General features: G+C 42.4%; 1 pseudogene; it reads right to left on the reverse strand.

Annotated features, from left to right (window-relative positions):
- The window catches only part of LOC130222059 (oocyte zinc finger protein XlCOF6-like), a 167,618-nt pseudogene extending 147,049 nt beyond the window's left edge, over positions 1-20,569 (reverse strand).
- Between the last annotated feature and the right edge of the window lie 837 nt (positions 20,570-21,406).

Genomic DNA, 21,406 nt, shown 5'->3' on the forward strand with positions numbered 1-21,406 from the left:
CAGTGCACTTTGAAAACATTGATGTCATTTTGAACCCAGCCTCAAGCGAAAGCTACAGGTGACCTACTATTTAAAAGCGGAATTTACGTCTCCAAAGCTTGTGCAAACAAAAAGCATACGTTAATTATTTTAATTTATAATGGGTTATTTATTAAGTATCTGTACTGTGTATGACATGGGCCTGCTGGTTAGCACATTTCTGCTGTAGTATTACAAGTGTCAAATTGTGAAAGTAGACTTTTTAAAAAAATAAATAAACAATATCCTACTTAATAATAATAATCATCATCATTAATATCATTAATATTATTTTTTTTTCTAATACATAATAATAAAAATAGTAATAATTATCATCATCCTCATGATCATCATTATTATTAATATTATTTTTAAATTGGGGATTTTTTTCATTTCCTAATATATAATAAATATTAAATTTCCTTTTAAAATAAATAGCCTCATTACTAATATGATTTATATATGATATTAGAATACCTGTTAGCTTTTGTAAGTGATTTGATTTAGAATAGGGTATGTCATTCTCAATAATATTTGTAAAGGAAACATAGGCTCAATATGTGGCATTTACATATAATTCGGTTAATATGGAAAGCGAGTGCATGTTTTTAGCAAAACTAATATTGGATTTTTTTTAAATGCGTGTTTGTGAAAAACAATATATTTTGCACAAAGAAATGATGGAGTTCTTCTGTAAAGAAGTAGTTCCTCCGCCCTGTTTAGAGCGTCATTATGGCCTTTTTACATTATAACTAAAATGGTTCAAGCGATGGATCTGCGACAGAGAAACTGCGTTTTGAAAACACTCGTCACTACATCGTTTTTTTCCCAAACGATGCATCGTACTATGATAGTTCAGCCGTGAGTTACATCGTGGTTTGGGAAATGCACCCCTGGTGCAAACTGATCTTAAGCAGTTAAAGATAAGCCAAATCTCTGCTTTTGTGGTTTCTCAGGTGTGATTCTAAGATCTAGTCTTAAGAGCTCAAATTAATTTGGGACGGTTGTCAACTCATTTTGCACAAGCACCAGGATTGAGAATGTTACGGTTACTAAAGTAACCCTTCGTTCCCTGAGGGGGGGAACGGAAATGCTATGTGGAAACTTCCACTATGGGGATTTCGTCAGAAACCAATCATCTGAAAGAGTATAAAAACGGGCCAATGAAATGCCAATGAGTTGGCAGCGTCAGCGTGCACAGCTGGCATCAATGACAATCAGTCATGCTATAAAGACGCAGCCAGTGCCATGCTTGACATCCTTTTCTAGCTGAAGAGACTTTCACGCTCAACAGCTAAGGGACAATCGTAGTGGCGAAGGAACATAGCATTTCCGTTCCCCCCCTTGGGGAACGAAGTGTTACTTTAGTAACCATAACGTTCCCCTTCGGATGGGGAACTCCAATGCTATGTGGAAACTTCCACTATGGGGAAATCTATGGAAAACAACACAACCAAAGAACCTTACCGCGTCCCTGGCGAAGGGTGTGCCACGCAGTAGAGCGAGCGCACCTACAATGCCCCGAGACACAGTCTTCCAACGTGTCCCCTGGCCCTTACTTACCTGTTCAGGAACAGTTATATTTTTCCGGGAGTCGCAATAACCCAGTAAAATAGGTTTTAATACGACAGTACGTTGGGAAAGCGTTCAGTCCCGATAGGGAGGACGCTGCGGAGCTCACCTGTTTCCCAGAGGGGAGACCTGGTGACAACCTATGGACTAGCCCAGAGATGGGGAGTCCTTGCATAAGTATGGTTAGCGGGGAGGGAAGACACGAGCCTGCCTAGAAGGGGGGACTATATCGTGGCTGAGTGAACGTATGGGATCGCCAGCGGGGATCACACATAGCAGGCACCTATACCCAGAACGTGGGCTGACCAGCGGGCATGCCAACAACGTAACGGCCAACACCTGACTCCTCCACTGAGTCAGGTGCTGGGGGCCTCGGAGGAACTCTGCAGGGTTCGCCAAAAAATGGGGAACTAAACTGACAAAGCTGAAAAAGCGCACGTATCTCTGGGTTAGGGAGAATGGCGCAGCAAGCGTGTTTCGACACCTCCACCGAATCGTTTCCTCTATCACCAAGAGTTACCTAATACCCCTGAAGAAACCGGCTCCACTCACAGAATGTAAACACTGCAAATGTATAGGGTGTCACCCAACCCGCAGCTCTACAAATGTCCGTCAGAGAGGTGCCACGTGCTAACGCCCAGGAGGATGCGATGCTCCGAGTGGAGTGCACTCTCACCCCCGGGGGACACGGCTCACCCTGGCTCGAAAAGCGAGGGAGATGGCATCCACTATCCAGTGGGCCAACCTCTGTTTAGATACGGCATTTCCCATCTGCCGACCACTGTAACAGACAAAGAGCTGGTCAGAGGATCTAAAGCTCTGAGTGTGGTCCACATATATTCGCAAAGCGCGATCAGGACACAACAATGAAAGGGCTGGGTCTGCCTCCTCCGCGGGCAGCGCTTGCAGGCTCACTACCTGATCCTTAAACGGCGTGGTAGGAACCTTGGGCACATAGCCGGGCCGGGGTCTCAGGACAACGTGAGAGTAGGCGGACCCAAATTCTAGGCACCGAAAATGCCTCCAGGTCCCCAACCCTCTTAATCGATGCCAATGCAACCAGCAGAGCTGTCTTCAAGGGCAGAAATCTCAAGCATACTGAGTCGAGTGGTTCGAAGGGATCCCCACGTAGGCTCTTAGCACTACCGCAAGATCCCAAGAGGGCATAAGAGGGGGGCGGGGTGGAAACATCCGCCTCGCACCTCTGAGGAACCGGATGATGAGGTTATGCCTCCCCACGATGCCGCCATCCACGCATCATGATGAGCGGAGATGGTGGCCACGTAAACTCTCAGTGTGGAGGGCGACAGCCTTCGATCCACCTGTCCTGAAGGAAAGAAAGCACAACACTGATCTGGCAAGATCGGGGGTCTTCTCGGCGAGAAGCGCACCACTCAGTGAATAGACTCCACTTCAGAGCGTAGACATGCCTCGTAGAGGGTGCACTAGCCTGAGTGATGGTATTAACCACCGCCAACAGTAGGTTACCTAAGTCTTCCTCGTCGCGTCTATGGACCACATGTGGAGGTTCCACAGAACTGAGCGAGGATGCCAGATGGTGCCCTCTCTCTTAGAGAGTAGGTCCTCTCTCAAAGGGACCAGCCAGGGGGCCAGGGGGCGTCGCGAGGAGGAGAGTTCCGATATCCAGGTCCGGTTGGGCCAGGGGGCGCAACTAGCAAGACCTGCTCCTCATCCTCCCTGACCTTGCACAGAAACTGCGCGAGTAGGCTCACTGGGGGAAACGCATACTTACGCATGCCCCGAGACTCGGGGTGGAGTCGCCATTCTCCCGGGGAAGGAGCTGCCGTGAGAGCCCGTTGGCCTCACGGTTGAGCCCATCCGGGGTGTGAATAGCAAGCAGCGACTTCAGCCGCGTATGACTCCAGAGGAGCAGACGGCAAGCGAGCTGAGACATGCAACGGGAGCGTATACCCCCCATACGGATGGCATACGCTACCGCAGCCGTGCTGTCCGTCTTGACCAGCACGTGTTGCCCCCTCAGCACCGGTAAAAAGCGGCGCAGACCGAGAAACACTGCCAACAGCTCTAGGAAGTTGATATGCCAATGCAGCTGGGTTCCCCTCCACAGGTCCGCAGCTGCATGCCCGCTACACACGGCCCCCCAACCCGTACTGGAGGCATCTGCCAAAACGACAGCATGCCTGGACGCCTGACCTAGGGGCACACTGGCCCGTAGGAAATAGGGGTCCCTCCAAGGGGTGAGGGTGCGGCGACACAGCGCAATGACAGTCACTCGGTGTGTGCCCGCGTGCCATGCGCGTCTGGGGACCCAATCGTGAAGCCAATGCTGTAGTGGTCTCATATGGAGCAATCCGAGCGGCGAGGCTGCGGATGCCATATGCCCCAGGAGCCTCTGAAATGATTTCAGGGGGACCACCTTTTTTCTGTCGAACTCTCACAGACAGTTCAGCATTAGCTCGGTGCGTTCTTGTGAGAGGCGCGCCTTCATGGTGAACGAGTCCAGCTCCAACCCGAGAAAGGAGATGCTCTGCACGGGGGCAAGCTTGTTTTTTTCTCGGTTGACCTGAAACCCCAACGGGCGGAGGTGCCGGAGCACCTTGTCTCTGTGCATAATCAATTGCTCCTGAGAGTGGGCTAAAAATCAGCCAGTCATCGAGATAATTGAGCATGCGGATGCCCACGAGCCGAAGGGGCGTTGGGGCACCCTCCGCGAGCTTGGTGAAAACCCACGGAGACAGAGAAAAGCCCGAAAGGGAGGACCTGTACCATGCTCGACCTTCGAACGCAAACCACAGTTTTGTGGCGTGGAAGTATGGAGACATAGAATACGCATCCTTCAGGTCTATTGCTGCAAACCAATCCGGAGGACGAACGCATCGGGTGATGCGCATCTGCGTAAGCATTCTGAAGCGCAGCCTGTGAAGGCAGTGGTTCAAAACATGCAGATCTAGGATTGCCCATAGCCCACCGCTCTTTTGGGGCACGATGAAGTACGGGCTGTAAAACCTGCGCTCCGTCTCGGCTGGAGGGACCGGCTCGATTGCATCCTTCGCCAGGAGGACAGCAATCTCCTCTAACAAGACAGGGGCAGATGCAGGGCTGACCCTGGTGAAATGCACGCCTGTGAACCTGGGAGGCCGTTTCGCGAACTGAATCGCATAGCCGAGTCTGATTGTATGGATGAGCCATTGCGATGGGCTGGCCCGCGCTAACCAGGCAGGCAGAGCCCCCGCACGTGGTCCCACCCGCACGATCGCTGACGTGCCAGCGGCGGGGCAGCGTGGAGTGAGTGGGCTCCCCTGGGGAGCGCTGGGGTCCAACGGGAGAGCAGGAGACGAGATGTTCTCACACCCAAACTCCAGAGGAGGGGCTGGGAGTGGGAGAGAAAGGAGACCGTTCTCTCGTGCTCCATGAGCCATTGGCGAAACGCACCGATCCTGCGAGCTGGAAGGCATAGCGTCCCAGACTGGCAGTGTTCGGGCTGTCACATCCGGAGAAGGGGAAAAATGCTCTTTCACTGAGGATTTGATGGCGTTTTTTTTTTTTTTTTTTTTTACGCCGTTAAATAAAGTGCCCCGCCCTCCAGCGGGGAAAGAGCAAATTCCCTCCTCCCCAGATGGCCCGTCTCAGGGACGCTTCGCAGTCTGTTTACCAAACTTAGCGGCGCCCTGGGCAGGGGACGCTGGTTGCCTGCGTGATGCTCGGCACAGCCGCGTGGCCGGAGGCGCAGGTGGGTGCAGCGGAGCAAAGCTGCAGGCGGGCGTCCTCGGCGAAAAAGCAGTGGATGTGGATGGCTCGGCGGGGGGGGAGTGGTCATACAATCCCGCCGATAGAAACATCGCCCATCGCTTCCGACTGCTCTAGCACCGGCGTGAATTCCTGGGCGAATTCACCGACGGATTCGCTGAACAGGCCAGCCTGGGAATAGGGTTGAGTTAAGAAAGCGAACTTTGTCAACATCACGCACATTACCAGGTTTAGCCTGAGGTGGCGTTCCTGGATCACGGATATGATCATCGCCCTTCCCAGGGCACACACAGCCGACTTTTTTTTTTTTTTTTTTTAAGAGCATAGTCGGTTGCGGTGCGGGGCTCATGCTCAGTCCTGGGTCGGAACCATCCTCGCGCAACCTGGCCAGCGCCTGCACTTGGTAGCGCTGGTAGGTGGCCATAGCATGCATGGTGAGGGCGAAGGCGCACGCAGCACACTGCGTGAGCCTACTGTGCCCATCCAGGAAGAAGGGGATGGGGAGGCTTAGAAGGTCTTGCCTTCTTCCTCCACATCACACCCCTCTATTCAGTCCAGCCGCGGGGCTGGGGGATAAACCATCTCCAGAGCCACGGCCAAAGCAGCCTGGGGAAGCACAGCCACAAAGTCTGCTTCTAGATTCGACGCCACGCTCATCATCCCGGAGGGAGCGAGCGGGTTCGAATCCTCATCAGACCTTGACAGCCCACCCTCCAAGGATGGTGAGGATGGAAGCGCACGCAGATCGGGTAGAAAAAAAGTGCCCTCAAGACTGTGTGAGTTTACTGTGCACTTCCGGGAAGAAGGGGACGGGAGGCTTTGAAGGTCTTGCCTCCTTATATCCTCCGGATAAGACCCATCTAGTCGGCCCGGCCGCGGGGCTGGGGGATAAACCATCACCAGACCCATGGCCGAAGCAGCCTGAGAAAGCACGGCCATCGTGTCTGCTTTTTAGATGCCAACGCCGCGCTCTCCACCCCGGAGGGAGGGAGCAAGCGGGCTTGCATCCTCATCAGACAATGACAGCCCATCCTCCGATGCAGCGATGGACATCTGACCCCCGGTGTCATCATGTGAGAGAGCGACCATCCAAGGACGGAGCGCTTCTCTTGACCTGAAGCTTGGATGGAGCGAGTGGAGGAGCGAAAGGTCCGTAGCCCAAGGGCGGCGGATTTACTCCCACTGAAACCCTCGGATCTGCCCGAGTGCCAACCGCAGTGCGGGTGACAACTGGGGTGGGTGGCTCTTTTGCAAGAGCGAGCCGCGATCTTAACTGTCCAACAGACATGACATCAGTGATGGCATGTACTGCCCGCGAGCACCGCATTAACATGCTGGACCTCCAGACATGAAACGCTGTGCTCTTGCCCATCATTCGGGGATAGGAAACCACCGCATCCAGAAACGCACGGTCAGAGTGACGTCTTGAAAAAAGACGTGCTGCACGACCGTGTTGCTCTTTTAGGAAAGCTTTTTTCCTATATACAAACCGCTCTTGGAGGACCGGACCCAAAGAACGCCAGGCAAGGGAGAAAAACCCAGCTCGACCATCTGCCACTGCGTATACGCGCTCTGGACCGGGAGAAGCTGCTTCTCGATCTCTCTCTGTAGTCACAGGTTGGAGATACCCTCAAAGACTCTCTCAGAAGCTTCGTGAAAGGCTCTGAAAGCGAAAGGATGTCGATCATGGCACTGGCTGCGTCTTTATAGCATGACTGATTGTCATTGATGCCAGCTGTGCATGCTGACGCTGCCAACTCATTGGCATTTCATTGGCCCGTTTTTATACTCTTTCAGATGATTGGTTTCTGACGAAATCCCCATAGTGGAAGTTTCTACATAGCATTGGAGTTCCCCATCCGAAGGGGAACTACTGGTCTGAGATACTCAAAATAGCAAACTATCATACTCAAAATGAACTGCCTTCCTAAAGTTACTTCTCTACTTCAGTATATCCCTGTAAATATTTATTTACAATATTTAAACCAGTTTTATAATTTAGTCAATTAATTTTACTGGAACAATAAGCACCCTTGGTTGCATAGGAATACATTGCAACAGCCAGTTGATAAAAAAGGGTTGTGGCTTCCTGAGCACTTATTTCATCATTACACCTTCAGTCTGAGACATCTTGTGCACTGGTCCATCCCTCCTGAGAGAGCTCCATCTTGGTTTATGGTTGAACAAGCCATCCTACTTCCCCTTCCACCACTACATTGTCTATCCATCCATCCATTTATTCATTTTATTTAGTAAATGTTTTATTTTTGAGGCTGATCAAAAAAATATAACAGTTTTACTGACAGAATTTTAGGTGCAGGCTAGGACTGTCTCTGCCATTTGCAGATAAAGTTGTTCTTTTGGCTTTATAGGACATGGACCTTCAGCATGCAGTGGGACAGTCTGCTGCTGAGTGTGACATGGCAGGAAAAGAAACAGCACCTCTAAATCAGAAACAATGGTGCTTGACTGAAAAAAGGTGGCCATCTGCAGTTTGGAGGAGAGTCCTTACCCCAAATGGAGTTTAAGTATCTGTGTTTTTTTTTTACATGAGGAATGGAATGTGAGATTTAAAGATGGATCAGTGCAGCGACAGCAGTAATGCAGTTGATGTGATTGTCTGTTGTGGTGAAGGAGCTGAGACGAAAGACAATGTTCTCAATTTACCTCTCAATGAGGGGTTCCTACTTACACCTATGGTCATGACTGAAAGGACGAGATCTCGGATACAGACATGAGGACTCCCGAGTAGCCACAGCGTCCTGGGGTAGCTAGCACAACAACTTTTATATACCCATTGATAAGTAATGCAGGCATCCAATCAAGATTTACCACATACTCCAATCTGGAGTCTTGGGATCATCACAGTGTATTAATATTGTAAAACTTAATACCCATCGCTCTGCTTAAATCATAAAATATTCATCAAGTTTGTATTCTACTAAAAAAAGTATATGTAGTAAACTAAAAAGAATCTTGAACCCAAAAGTAAAGAAACTTCACTAATAAAAGATGCAACACAGGACAATTGAATGGGCTTTCTAAACTTGAGGCCCTGGTATACTGCAAACTAACCATCCTGGAGCTCCACCTTCTTTGATGTGCGGTGTCTTCCCAGTGATTTGTTTCTCATTCAGGGAGTCAGACAGAGAACATCATCCAAAACAACACTAGCTACATGAATACACTGGAGAGTAGAGTACAGATGTATCCGCACCTGTACAATCATTTGCAAAGAGATTTTAAGCCGCAGATGTTTATGTTTTTCTCTCAGCCGCCATTATTGCGTTTACAGTAAATGCGAGGAGCGCAACACATTTACAACCCCACCTACTGCAGTGTAGGAGTTTTGGAAAATCGTATACCATCACTAAGCCTTTTTCAAACATTATTCAGACATGAAACATCCTGTGCACATGAGAAAATGTTTTGCTGCATTCATGTCATGTGTGCAACTTTTTGTCCATGTGTTTCTTAAGCTGCGCCGAATGAGCGAAACTCTGTAGACACTTATCAGATCTGTACGGTTTTCTCTCCAGTGTGAATCCTCTTCTGTGCAAAATTCTATTGTACGACACTGTGAAAAGGGGCGGGATTAAACAAGATGATTAGACATTAAAAAAAATGAGCGATTGGTCCATATTTTACATTTCAGTCCAGAGAGGTCATGTTTTGATCTTCGATTAGTCTCACACAGTCAAGTGATGCGATTTCGCAGGTTAGAGTTCACCAAGCTTGAACTTTGTAAGGCAGTGAACTGCAAAACTTGACGCACAAACTTGCGTTTCCGGTCGGATGCATTTGCGCGCGCATGAATGTAAGTCTATGGTGAGAAAGTCCAGTGTGACTTAAGTGCAAGTGAATGGTTTTTCTCCACTGTGGATCCTCATGTGTTTATTAAGGGATGATGATTGGCTGAAACTCTTCCCACACTGAGTGCATGCAAATGGTTTCTCTCCAGTGTGGATCCTCATGTGTTTATTAAGGTGTGAGGAGCAGTTAAAACTCCTCCCACACTGAATGCATGTGAATGGTTTCTCTCCAGTGTGGATCCTCATGTGAATCTTAAGACTGCATTTTCTTCCAAAACTCTTTCCACATTGAGTGCAAGTGAATGGTTCCTCTCCAGTGTGGATCCTCATGTGTTTAATAAGGTGTGAGGAGCAGTTAAAACTCCTCCCACACTGAATGCATGTGAATGGTTTCTCTCCAGTGTGGATCCTCATGTGAATCTTAAGACTGCATTTTCTTCCAAAACTCTTTCCACACTGAGTGCAAGTGAATGGTTTCTCTCCAGTGTGGATCCTCATGTGTTTATTAAGGTTTGATGGTTTGTTGAAACTCTTCCCACACTGAGTGCAAGTGAAAGGTTCCTCTCCAGTGTGGATCCTCATGTGTAGATTAAGGTGTGATGATTGGCAGAAACTCTTCCCACACTGAGTGCATGTGAAAGGTTTCTCTCCAGTGTGGATCTTCATGTGTTTATTAAGGTGTGAAGAGCAGTTAAAACTCCTCCCACACTGAGTGCATGCAAATGGTTTCTCTCCAGTGTGGATCCTCATGTGAATCTTAAGACTGCATTTTCTTCCAAAACTCTTTCCACACTGAGTGCAAGTGAATGGTTTCTCTCCAGTGTGGATCCTCATGTGTTTATTAAGGTTTGATGATTTGTTGAAACTCTTCCCACACTGAGTGCAAGTGAATGGTTTCTCTCCAGTGTGGATCCTCATGTGTTTATTAAGGTTTGATGGTTTGTTGAAACTCTTCCCACACTGAGTGCAAGTGAAAGGTTCCTCTCCAGTGTGGATCCTCATGTGTAGATTAAGGTGTGATGATTGGCAGAAACTCTTCCCACACTGAGTGCATGTGAAAGGTTTCTCTCCAGTGTGGATCTTCATGTGTTTATTAAGGTGTGAAGAGCAGTTAAAACTCCTCCCACACTGAGTGCATGCAAATGGTTTCTCTCCAGTGTGGATCCTCATGTGAATCTTAAGACTGCATTTTCTTCCAAAACTCTTTCCACACTGAGTGCAAGTGAATGGTTCCTCTCCAGTGTGGATCCTCATGTGTTTATTAAGGTGTGAGGAGCAGTTAAAACCCCTCCCACACTGAGTGCAAGTGAATGGTTTCTCTCCAGTGTGGATCCTCATGTGTTTATTAAGGTTTGATGATTTGTTGAAACTCTTCCCACACTGAGTGCATGTGAATGCTTTCTCTCCAGTGTGGATCTTCATGTGAATTTTAAGAGTTTCTTTTCTTACAAAACTCCTTTCACACTGAGTGCAGGTGAAACGATTCTTGTCTCTCCTTTTCAAAATACCATCAGTCTGTAAAAGAGTTTTTTCCTCAATTTTGACATGATGTTCCTCCTCTTTACTCCCCTTATTGTCTTCAATTAGGTCTGAAATAAAAAACAACATTAGTTTTCATTAAGTCTTAAATCTCTCATCAAAAGCTGAAAAGACACTGGAAACATTGGCTACAATCACTGTAATTTTGATGCACATTAAATGTAAAATGAATCAGATCATATTTTGATCTGTCCCTTAACATGCAGGGCTCGACAATAGAGACTGCCCGATGACCCAGGGCCAGCGTGCGAGACGCTCGGGACAGTATAGAGAATGGTTACTGACCCAATCGGGCCAGAGCTGCCTTGTCACTTAAGTTTAATTTGGCTGCGACTGTTTGTCAATTGTGTCGTGTTTGCCCAGTAAGCGTGGTTTGTCTGCCATATGTGAATCCCGCAATCGTGTGGGATCCACGCCAAATCAATCGGTCTGAGATCGCCTGAATGAGGTGGTCTCAGATCGATGGGCTATATGCACGGCAATAAAGGCAGTTCACCAAAAACTGAAAATTCCATTTACTCATCCTTCACTTGTTCCAAACTTGTTTGAGTTTCGTTCTGCTGTTTAAAATGGAAAAAAACTAACAAGAAATCTGAGTGTTGAAGTATTCAACCAAGTTGCCAGTTTAAGGGTGATGATCACAGTGATGCATTGGTTAGAATGCATGAGTCTGGTTTAGTTAACTTCAGTTGCTTATATTCCACACCGGTGAATAGAAATTTGATTTATTTATAACACCCACAAATCCACCAAACAACGATAATTAGCAACACACAACTTCACTGCCCGTTGCTTCACTCAGACTGCATTGTTCTCTCACGTGCACATCTTTGAAAGGCAAATGTGATTAGCAGTCCGTTAGCGACCTCTACTGGACAGGTTTGTTTAATGCTTTGTGAGCTTTGTAACATCCTAATAGACATGTTCTCTCACTATTATCAACCATTTTGTTTTTTATTATTGCCTTATAACAATTGTCATACATTAAACCTAAGCCAAAAGTTTTCTAACTACTTGGAACAGGTGACTGAGGAAGCTATTTTTAGTGGGTTTTGAAGTTAGCCCCACACAATTATAAACATTGTAAATAATGCAGATAAATGTCCAATATTAGATTTAATAAACATTTCACGACATCAAGTGGTGACATGTTTTCCACAATTGTTTTTTTTACTTTTAGAAGGTTTCTCCAACTCTTTTATTACATTAAAATTTATATAATTAATTACATTTAAAATATTTGCTAATCAATTTTGTTGTTTAAAATTTCTTATTTATATGTATTTTTTTTCTGCAAATTATTTGAATAATTTACCAGTGATGGGATATATTATTAGTGTGATTCACTATATTTGAAACATTTGTTATTATATTTAGAAATATGTTGTTCTGCAAATGCATATTTTTAAATGTAATTTACTGGTGATGGATCATACTTATATAAATATTTATCACTTGAAACATGCATAAATTGATTTTGTTAAAAATATTTATTTATCTGCAAATGCCGATTATTTTAATAATTTACCAGATATGGATCATGTTGTAATTTATTACATTTTAAACACTTGCTAATTAATTTTGTTTAAAATGTCTTTTTTATAAATATTGTTTTCCAGGTGCTAATTATTGTAATAATTTATTAGTTATGAATCATACAACATTTGCAAATACATTTAGTATTTTTGTTGTTTAAAATGTCATATAGTTCTGCAAATTATTCTAATTGTCCAGTTGTGCATCATATTGTTAATGTAATTTAAAGATTTGCAATTCAGTTTTGTATTTTGTTGTTTAAAGTCTTTCCATTTCATGTAGATGAAAACTATTTCTAAAATGTATCATTTATGATTCATACTATTTGCTTTTTCTGAACAATAAACAATGGAAAATGTAAATTCTTTGGTCTGATTATCTGTCTTTAAGCATATTAATGCAGACATTTGGAGACTGTTTAGGGAACTTTCTGGGGACATTGTGCTAACGTACCGGGAACAAGAGCTTGTTTAAAGAGAGCAAAGCCAAAGCAAGATTATGTGTGGATATGTATCAAAATATTGATATTTTTACTCAAACAGCAACAAAGTGCTTTGCGCACACGTTTGAATTTTGTATGTTGCACTTTGCACGAACTTCCCTGCTGAAATTGCCTGTGATTTGCCAATTTCTGTGCGTCATTAACAGATAGTGAACTTAAATAATAAAGCATATTTCTCAGAGAAAGAGCAAATATTAAGCAGGCCCAATACATCTCCTGATTATCCTACTCAGTGCTGCTGAACTATTTGCGCTCTTTAACGCCCCATTCACACAGGGCTTCAGCGTCAGAGGGCTTGACAGAGGGTGTGTCTAAAGTTGGGGCTGACGCGATCATCATAGCAGAGTTAAGCAGGTCGCACACCGGAAGCGCCGCACATAATATCAACACTCTCCTACATTTATAGCTATTAATACTGCCCTTATTTCCATTTTTGGTATAGGATTGCAGAAGAATGATTTGACTAGAAATGTTCAGTTTTTTACCATCAATACTGATAACTTTTTAGTCATTTGGCAGAACTACAGTTCGAACCGCTGTGGTTTAAAACCCATTCTTACAAAACCTAAAACTATAACCTACACACACCACTTTCAGACAGCACACAATATAATATATTAGTGCACATGAGCAGTACAATATGTATTGTACATAAATAATCATTTGAATGAACAGATAGCTGAAGTGCTTCAGTAGTCTGTTGAGTACTGGAATTAGCATGTAAGCTAACAAATTACTCATGTTCTCATTCACAATAGTGACACTGGGTTTCCCATACACTGATTTATTTGTAGTAATGTGGGAGTTTTCACATGAGCGTATCTTTAAAGGCAACCAGTTGTCTACAGAAAGTTTAATCGTCTTCATGAAGAAAACTTGTTTCTTTTCTTAAATCAGCCAATCACAATAAATGTGCAGTGTTTTGGAACTAAAGTCTTCATTTGTTACCCACAACACTTCAAGATTTGATCAAGTAAAAATCTCATAATCTGACACCAAATCACACCGCACGAGTTTAGCTGGACTTTTATTCGACAGCAGGTTTTGTGAAATTGCAGACAAAAGCCCCAAATTGACGGCAAATGGCTGTTTGTTCATGCGAGTGACAATCAAACAACGTGAATGATCAGAAACACAATCTAGGGGTGTAGGACAGTGTTCCCTGCATCTCCCCAAACATTTTCTCCTCCCTATTCTTCTAATTTTCTTTTCAGTTCTGACCAAGTGTGCAATGTGCACAAATATAGTTATCGGTTCAAGTTGAAACACATTGTTAGATTTTGCTGTATTTGGCTAAACAGTTCTTGGGTGGCTCCCCAATGTGTAGATGCATAAAATAAGTAAGCTGACCAAAGTTCTTACGGGGAAAAGACTTTATTGAAGACAACGAATAGTGCAGTTCCTCAGCAGTGACGTTAACTTGTCGGTCTTCAAGTAACTTAACCCAAAGTACTGTCTGTGAGAGGCTACTTTAGAACAAAGGATGTAACCCCCCGGAGATTAACCAACTGCTTTGGTTGGGTCACAACTCTTGAGTTCCTGTAGGCCATTTGGTTCACACCTTTTCAGATGCAGATACTTATTTGCATATGAATCAAGCCACACAATCTATCAACAAATAGAGTTATTTTACGTTCTTGCAGTCAGGTAGCAACCCTGATCTGCACTACAATCTGATCTGACCCCTGATCTACACTAAAAAACAGTTGTCAAAATCTTCACCCCTCTTCAGTTATTGAGTTTAAAATCTTCAGGTGTTTAAAGGGTTTCATTTTCAGTAACTTGATATGTATTCAAGAGTTCACACTTGTCCCGGGAGAGTGCCCTAAGCTCAAGATCCTTGAGCCCTGGGCTCCCTTCTGTAAGTAGGGCATTAGGGGAGTTTGAGCTCAGGTAGATCTTGATAAACTCCCCCGACTCGTTTCTGTTCCAATGACAGATATAGAGATGGCTAAAGAGAGCTGTATGGCTTACTAAGAGCTTGACTATGGTGCCAATTTAGAATGTTTAGTTTACTTAGGTCACATGTTTTTTGACTGTGGGAGGAACCCGGGGGAAACCTACACAAGCACAGAGTGAACGAGAAATCTCCACACAATATGTCAACCGGTTCTGCTAATTTTAACCTGTGACATTCTTGCTTTGAGGCAGCATTGCTAACGACTGGGCCACCGTGTTGCCCAATCTAGAAAGAAGGGGGAGTAGGGGTGGGAGGGAAATTTCTCAAGACAAAGATTACTGAGGTAAGAAACTCTGGTTATTTATAGTGAGGTAGGAATCATCTTATTGGTGAATCATGTGTTAGCTAATGCAGGACCAGCCATGGACAATCATAAGCATGTGATCCTCTCGAAAGTAGTTTATAAATAAACCTCATGTCAATGAACAGCCTAACTTCATGAAAAAGCTGCTGTTTTGATTATACCCATGTTTGTGTAGACAAGGCTTCAATTTTGAGGACTCTGCTCTCCATTGTAAAGCTTCAGGTGAGTGCTGAGGCTTCTTTTATGTTTAAAGTCCTTTCCACACTCACTGCATCTAAAACGATCCTGACCTGAGTGAGCCTTCATGTGTTGGTTAATGAAGTCTGAGCGTGTGAGAGTCTTTCCACACTGATTACATGCGAACACTATGGTTCCATTGTGACCACTCATGTGATTCATGAGGCTAGCTTTGGTTGTGAAGCTCTTTCCACACTGAGGACATGCAAACGACTTCTCTCCGGCATGACTTATCATGTGGTAATAGAGTGCGTTTTTACAAATGAAACTTTTACCACACTCTGTGCATCTGTAAGGTTTCTCTGCAGTGTGGATTCTTATGTAGATCTCAAGGTCTTGTTTGCGAAAAACTTGGGCATGTGCTGTTTAAAACATATGCTGAATAAGTTAGTGGTTTATTCCGCTGTGGTGACCCCTGATGAATGGACTAAGCTGAAAGAAAATGAATGAATGAACTTTTGCAAATGCTTAATTCCCTGTTTGCTATAAACTGAAATTACGAGGAGATGGCAAGATGACATACTTTGCTACTTGTTTTCATTCATTTGTACTTTTGTATTTGATTTCTTGGCTTTGTGCATGTCTTGAGGCTTAGCTGAAGACTGACGTGGTGAAAATTATATACCCGACAAGATGCAGAAATGCCATTTAAAAAGGTGACCTGCTGTTTGTCCAATCAGGGACAGTGACAACGTAAATATACAAATAATAATGTTAACCCAGGGGTTTGCAAATGTGAAACTTCTGTTAATGAACACCCAGGATTATTTTTTAACCCCAGGTATAGCATGAGCAGTGTGGAACATGATTACAGATAACCCAGGATTTTGTTTATCCAGGGTTAGAATGACCCAGGGTTAACAATTTGAAGTGTGAAAAGCCCTAAGATTACTGAGCATGAGCTCTCAGGATAACTAGAGTACAATGACAAACGGCAACAATTGTCAATCATGTCATAGCAGTGACCAGTAGCCCGTTTTAGAAAGGAGGTTAATTGAAAACTAAGAGCATTTTAACCCTGAAATGAGAGAAACTCTGGGTTTTCCATTTCAAAATGGCAGGTTTGTCAAACTGGAGAAAGCAGGGTAAGTTAAGCCTGTTTCTGAAAGAGAGGTAACTTTAACTCAGAGTCAGTTACCGTGGTAACTTACTCTGTGAACCTAACCTGGTCAGGAGCAGGTTTTATGCTCTAAACTCTGAGTTTCTGTTGGTCTCCTCCCCTTTTTTTAAAGACAAAGCAGTATTTCTTGCCATAGCCTTACCTTTCCACCCACCTATTTTAACGCTCATTTTGGATTTGTGCATACAAAACGATTGATAGAAACATCATGATGCATACTGTAACTTTTTAAAAATACGCATAAAAAATGCGCAAAACTGAGCAGGATAAACTTTTATTCGATAGAATCGATGCGCCTAAACTACAATGGAAACACTTTTACTGAACAAATTACAGTAGGTGCATTAAAAAAGGTTTATTATAAGAAATCATATGAGGATAAAAATGTGAATAGACAATCCAGCAGGCTGAGCGCACTGCAGAACATCGGAAATGTTGTGTTGGTCATTCTAAAACGCTTTAACCCTTTTAGTATTAATGTATATTATTAATGATGTTTAGAGTGTCAAGAGAGTCTGTTCTCCACGTCTCATGGCTTCAAACACCCTCACGTGTTCATTGTGTGTCAACATTGTCTTCTGATGCGCAAGTACATTTATTAATTGACGCAGCTTCTTCTACCGCAGTAAATTCTGTTTTTAATGTTGATATTTGGCACCAGTTAATCAGGAAGTGATGATTTTGTTCTCTTTGATTTGTTGGATGGAAACGCTGATTTATTCGCACATCTTTTATGCGGTATTCCAGTTTTGCACATAAATTTAATTTATATTTTTGGATGGAAACACAACCATTGACTACATTTCAGTCACACAAAGAACAAATGTAAGTCACGTATGAGAATGGCTTGTCCTTTTTAAATAAATATTTTGCTTAAATTCACTGTCCTTTAACATGTACTGTTACTAAATTAATGGGATTATTATTCGTTCTAAATTTTTTTTAGTTCTGCTTACATTATAAATGTCATATTAACCTATATAACTTGATCAATAATAGAGGCAGACACACAAGTGCACTTTTAAATCTATTAAAACTGATCAATGTGGATAAAAGTGGGAACGTGTGTAAAAATTCTATAAATGTCAGACATTACATTACTTTTTTTCATATACTTAAATATTTAAATACTTTAGATGTATACTTACACATTAACTTGAGCAGCTGTGTTTTCACGCTAACTGTCTTTGTTTCACTGATGCAGTGGTGTTGCTTTTTTAAATATATGCTCATATTTGCTATAACTCTGCATGAGCACATCAAGTTCAGCTGGAGACAGAAATGCTGATCTCTTTTTTCAGATGTTGCCATGGTCACTCGTATTATCTGTGCTCCATTGATAATGCCTTTTTAGAGTCGCGGTGTGTGCACTTAACTTTGAGTTGGTCTACTCAACTCTGATCAGCTTTTCTGAAACCCAGAGGCGTAGCAACCGGAGGGGGGGATACGTCCCCCTCACTTTTAGAGACAGACCATTTAGAAACAGGTGACTAATAATTATATGAACGTATGATCTCATACAGCCGTCCCCCCCACTTTTAAAATGTCTGCTACGCCCCTGCTGAAACCCAAAACTCTGTTTTTAATCTCTCTGTAAATCAACTCAGAGTTCAAGTTTAAAATCAGAGTTAGTTGAACCTCCTTACTGAAACAGGCCCGTGATCTCATATGCTATTATTTTAGAACTTTAGTTGCCTATTGGCGAAATGATCAGGACTAATAAACAGCCATTTGCTCTACAAACAAGTGTGTTCATGACTATACATACAAAGAAACACAATAAAATTAGAAAATATGACTTTGTTACATCAAGCAGCATTAGGCATGGGCCAGTATAAAGCCTGTTTCACACCGCAAGCGTCAGCAGCGCGTGTTTTTTTCGGCGTCCATGTTAACAGATTAGAGCTTTCATACCGCACGCAGCAGCAGCGCGTCAGTGTGAGGCATGAGCGTTGCTGAAGCAGCAGTGCCGTGATAGTTTCGGCGCTGGGTCTATTTTTGCTGCGCTGCTCACGCTCAGTTAAAGTGACAGTTCATTGATAATGACCAAAACACACTGAATGACAGTAAAAAGTAGCAGTTTTACCCAATGAATGCAGATGAAAAGTTTTTTTAAAAGTATATTTGTATATAGAGAGAGATATGTAACTAGATAGAATAGACAGAGATAGATTGATCTCTGCAGACGCAGCTTGTGTGAAAGGCAAACGCCTGCATGCTGCTTCTGCTCTCCATACGCGCCGAGCACACGCTCTGCTCACGTACTGCTTTCGCTTGTGGTGTGAAACAGGCGTGAGATTCTGACGGTATGATAACCTTGAATAAAAATATCAGAGTTTCACTGTATTGTGATTACTGCTTAAAATATATATATATATATATATATATATATATATATATATATATATATATATATATATATATATATATATATATATATATATATATATATATATACTAAACAAAACAATTCCCTTTGAACACAATCTTTTTTTTTTTTTTTTTTTTTGAGAAACTTTTAAAAGTATTTTGAAGCAGTAAATGTCAGGCTGAATAATTCAAATGAATCATTCACTTCTGCTGTCTTCATTTGTTTCAAAAACACAGATTTGTTTATGATTTAAAACAGCATCTTTGGATATATTTTCTGCTGGAGATACTGTTGTCCTGAAAAACTTAAAACATAAATTTTTTTTTACATGTATACTGTAGGAACGGTATAGCAGAACATTTCAGTGGTTTTATACCTTGAAAGCGGTTAGCATCCCATGCCTAAGCAGCATTTGTTTTTAGGATCTAAAAATTCATTCTTTAAAAAAACAAGTCAAATGTTTACATATCATCAGCATGCTGTAATCCATTTCTTAAGCAGTAAAAGTCATTTTTAGACTAGTTTGTTGGCCAGTTGTAGTCAGTTCAATGCTAAACGTTATTGTTCCACTATAATGTGTTTGTTTTATCTCTTGTCGTCCCACAGCAACATCATATAGATTAGAATACTGTACAATGTTTAATAATAATTAATTATTTTAGTGTCCATTTCATTCAGCATATTTAATATTGGGGGCATCCACGTATTTTGACACACTAACATGGATTTTATTTTATTGAGAGTATAACTGTGTTTATGTGCCTAATAAAGGCTGACAAACAGCGTCGATTCGTTTGGAGTAGTGTCTGAGTCCACTATATTCTTTCAGAGGTGGAAACCCTGTTTAAATTCAATAGCCTGGGTAATTATAATAATGATGTAATTCCAACTTAGATACTATCTGTGAGAACTAGTAACAGCTACTAAAAACAAGTTTAAACCCATAAAGAAGTTGATGAAAAAAAGGGAATTGTGATCAACGTGACATATGCAAATGGAAAGTACTAAGCCAACACCATCACTGTAATAGCAGATATCTTCTATGAGAATACTGTAGGTCAAATATCGTCAGCGCAGTTAAACTTTTTTAAATTTAATGTTTTTATTTAAGGTGATGCAGTGGCGCAGTAGGTAGTGCTGTCGCCTTATAGCAAGAAGGTTGCTGGTTCGAGCCTCGGCTGGGTCAATTGGTGTTTCTGTGTGGAGTTTGCATGTTCTCCCTGCATCCCCCAGTCCAAAGACATGTGGTACAGGTGAATTGGGTAGGCTAAATTGTCCGTAATGTATGGCTGTTTTCCAGAAATGGGTTGTGGCTGGCATCCGCTGCGTAAAATATGTGCTGGATAAGTTGGCAGTCCTTTCCGCTGTGGTGACCCCGGATTAATAAAGGGACTAAGCCAAAAATGAATGAATGTTTTTACTGTTTTTTTATAGCACCAGTGCTCAAGGATGCTTTACAAACAGTAGGACAACAGGAAAAGCAATAACCTTAAGAAGGTAGAGAAAATGGGAGACTAATAATACATAAAGTAATGACTAAAGACATGGGAACAAGTAACAAAAAAGAAACTGATTCCTGTCTTTCAATGAGTGCTAATGTGCATTTAGGAGAACTAGGCAGCAGACTCAGGACTGCAAGATGGATTTAATTTAGTATTCTTATTATTAAAATATATCTGAATGAGGATCAATTGACTGAGTTGGTCTTTGAGAATGAAAACCAACCTGTTTGTTCCTGCAGATCTTCCTGTTTGACTCTGAATGTTTCTTCAATCTTCACATCTTCACTCTCCTCTTTAATAAACGCCATCTTTATAACAGTGTGGAGATCAGTCGCTTCAGCAGGAGTTTTTCTCTGCGTTTGGACACTTTATCCTGTTTAAAATGAACAAAACAATGAACAGAAACAAAATAACTTCTCTTCAACACTTGCTTCAACAGTTTCTTTTAATGAGAGTAATTAATAAAAAGTTGAAAGAAACAAGAAATCAAAAAGAAATAATTGAGGTAAAGTTGGTTTTATATTCACACATTTGTTCAGTGACAACTTGTGACATGGTCCCTGTATTGTTTACCATGGTACTTTGAGTCTGAAATCTCATCTAAGTAGGACTTGAAAACAACATTACTATTTATTTGACTGTGAACAATGTTGTATTTTGATAAGATGATTTCCCTGTTTAGAATTAGCAAATAATTATTTTAAAAAGTTATATTCAGTTAGTTTAGGAGAAAGTCTGAATGTGCGAATATAAAACCAACTTTACCTCAATAAAGAAATCAGGTCTGAGCTAGAAACAATAGCCACAAATGAGCAGATTAAAACTAGTACTCCATTACTTATATGTAGTGACGTATACATAGAATGAACTGATATTATGCTACTAAATAAATTAAACCTTCATTAAAACATTTATTATACACATTTCTGTTACTTTAATCAAACAATAGCCCTCGATTACTGTGAGTAAAATAGCACCACGTTGTATAAAGAGTAAATAATATTGTAAACAACAGGTACATACTTTGAGCCGAAGGGAAAACCTGAAACTTTAATCAATCGCTTTATATCTGTAAAAGCTTTAAAACAAACCTTTCTCCACTTGAATCACATCGCTGGAGCAGCGCAGCCTTATGACGTCACACGCCACGCCAAAATAAAAGTCTTTTTTGTTTAGCTTTTTTGCCACTTGCAGTTATGACTTA

This window comes from Danio aesculapii, chromosome 4 (genome assembly GCF_903798145.1).
Source record: "Danio aesculapii chromosome 4, fDanAes4.1, whole genome shotgun sequence".
Taxonomy (NCBI): Eukaryota; Metazoa; Chordata; class Actinopteri; order Cypriniformes; family Danionidae; genus Danio; species Danio aesculapii.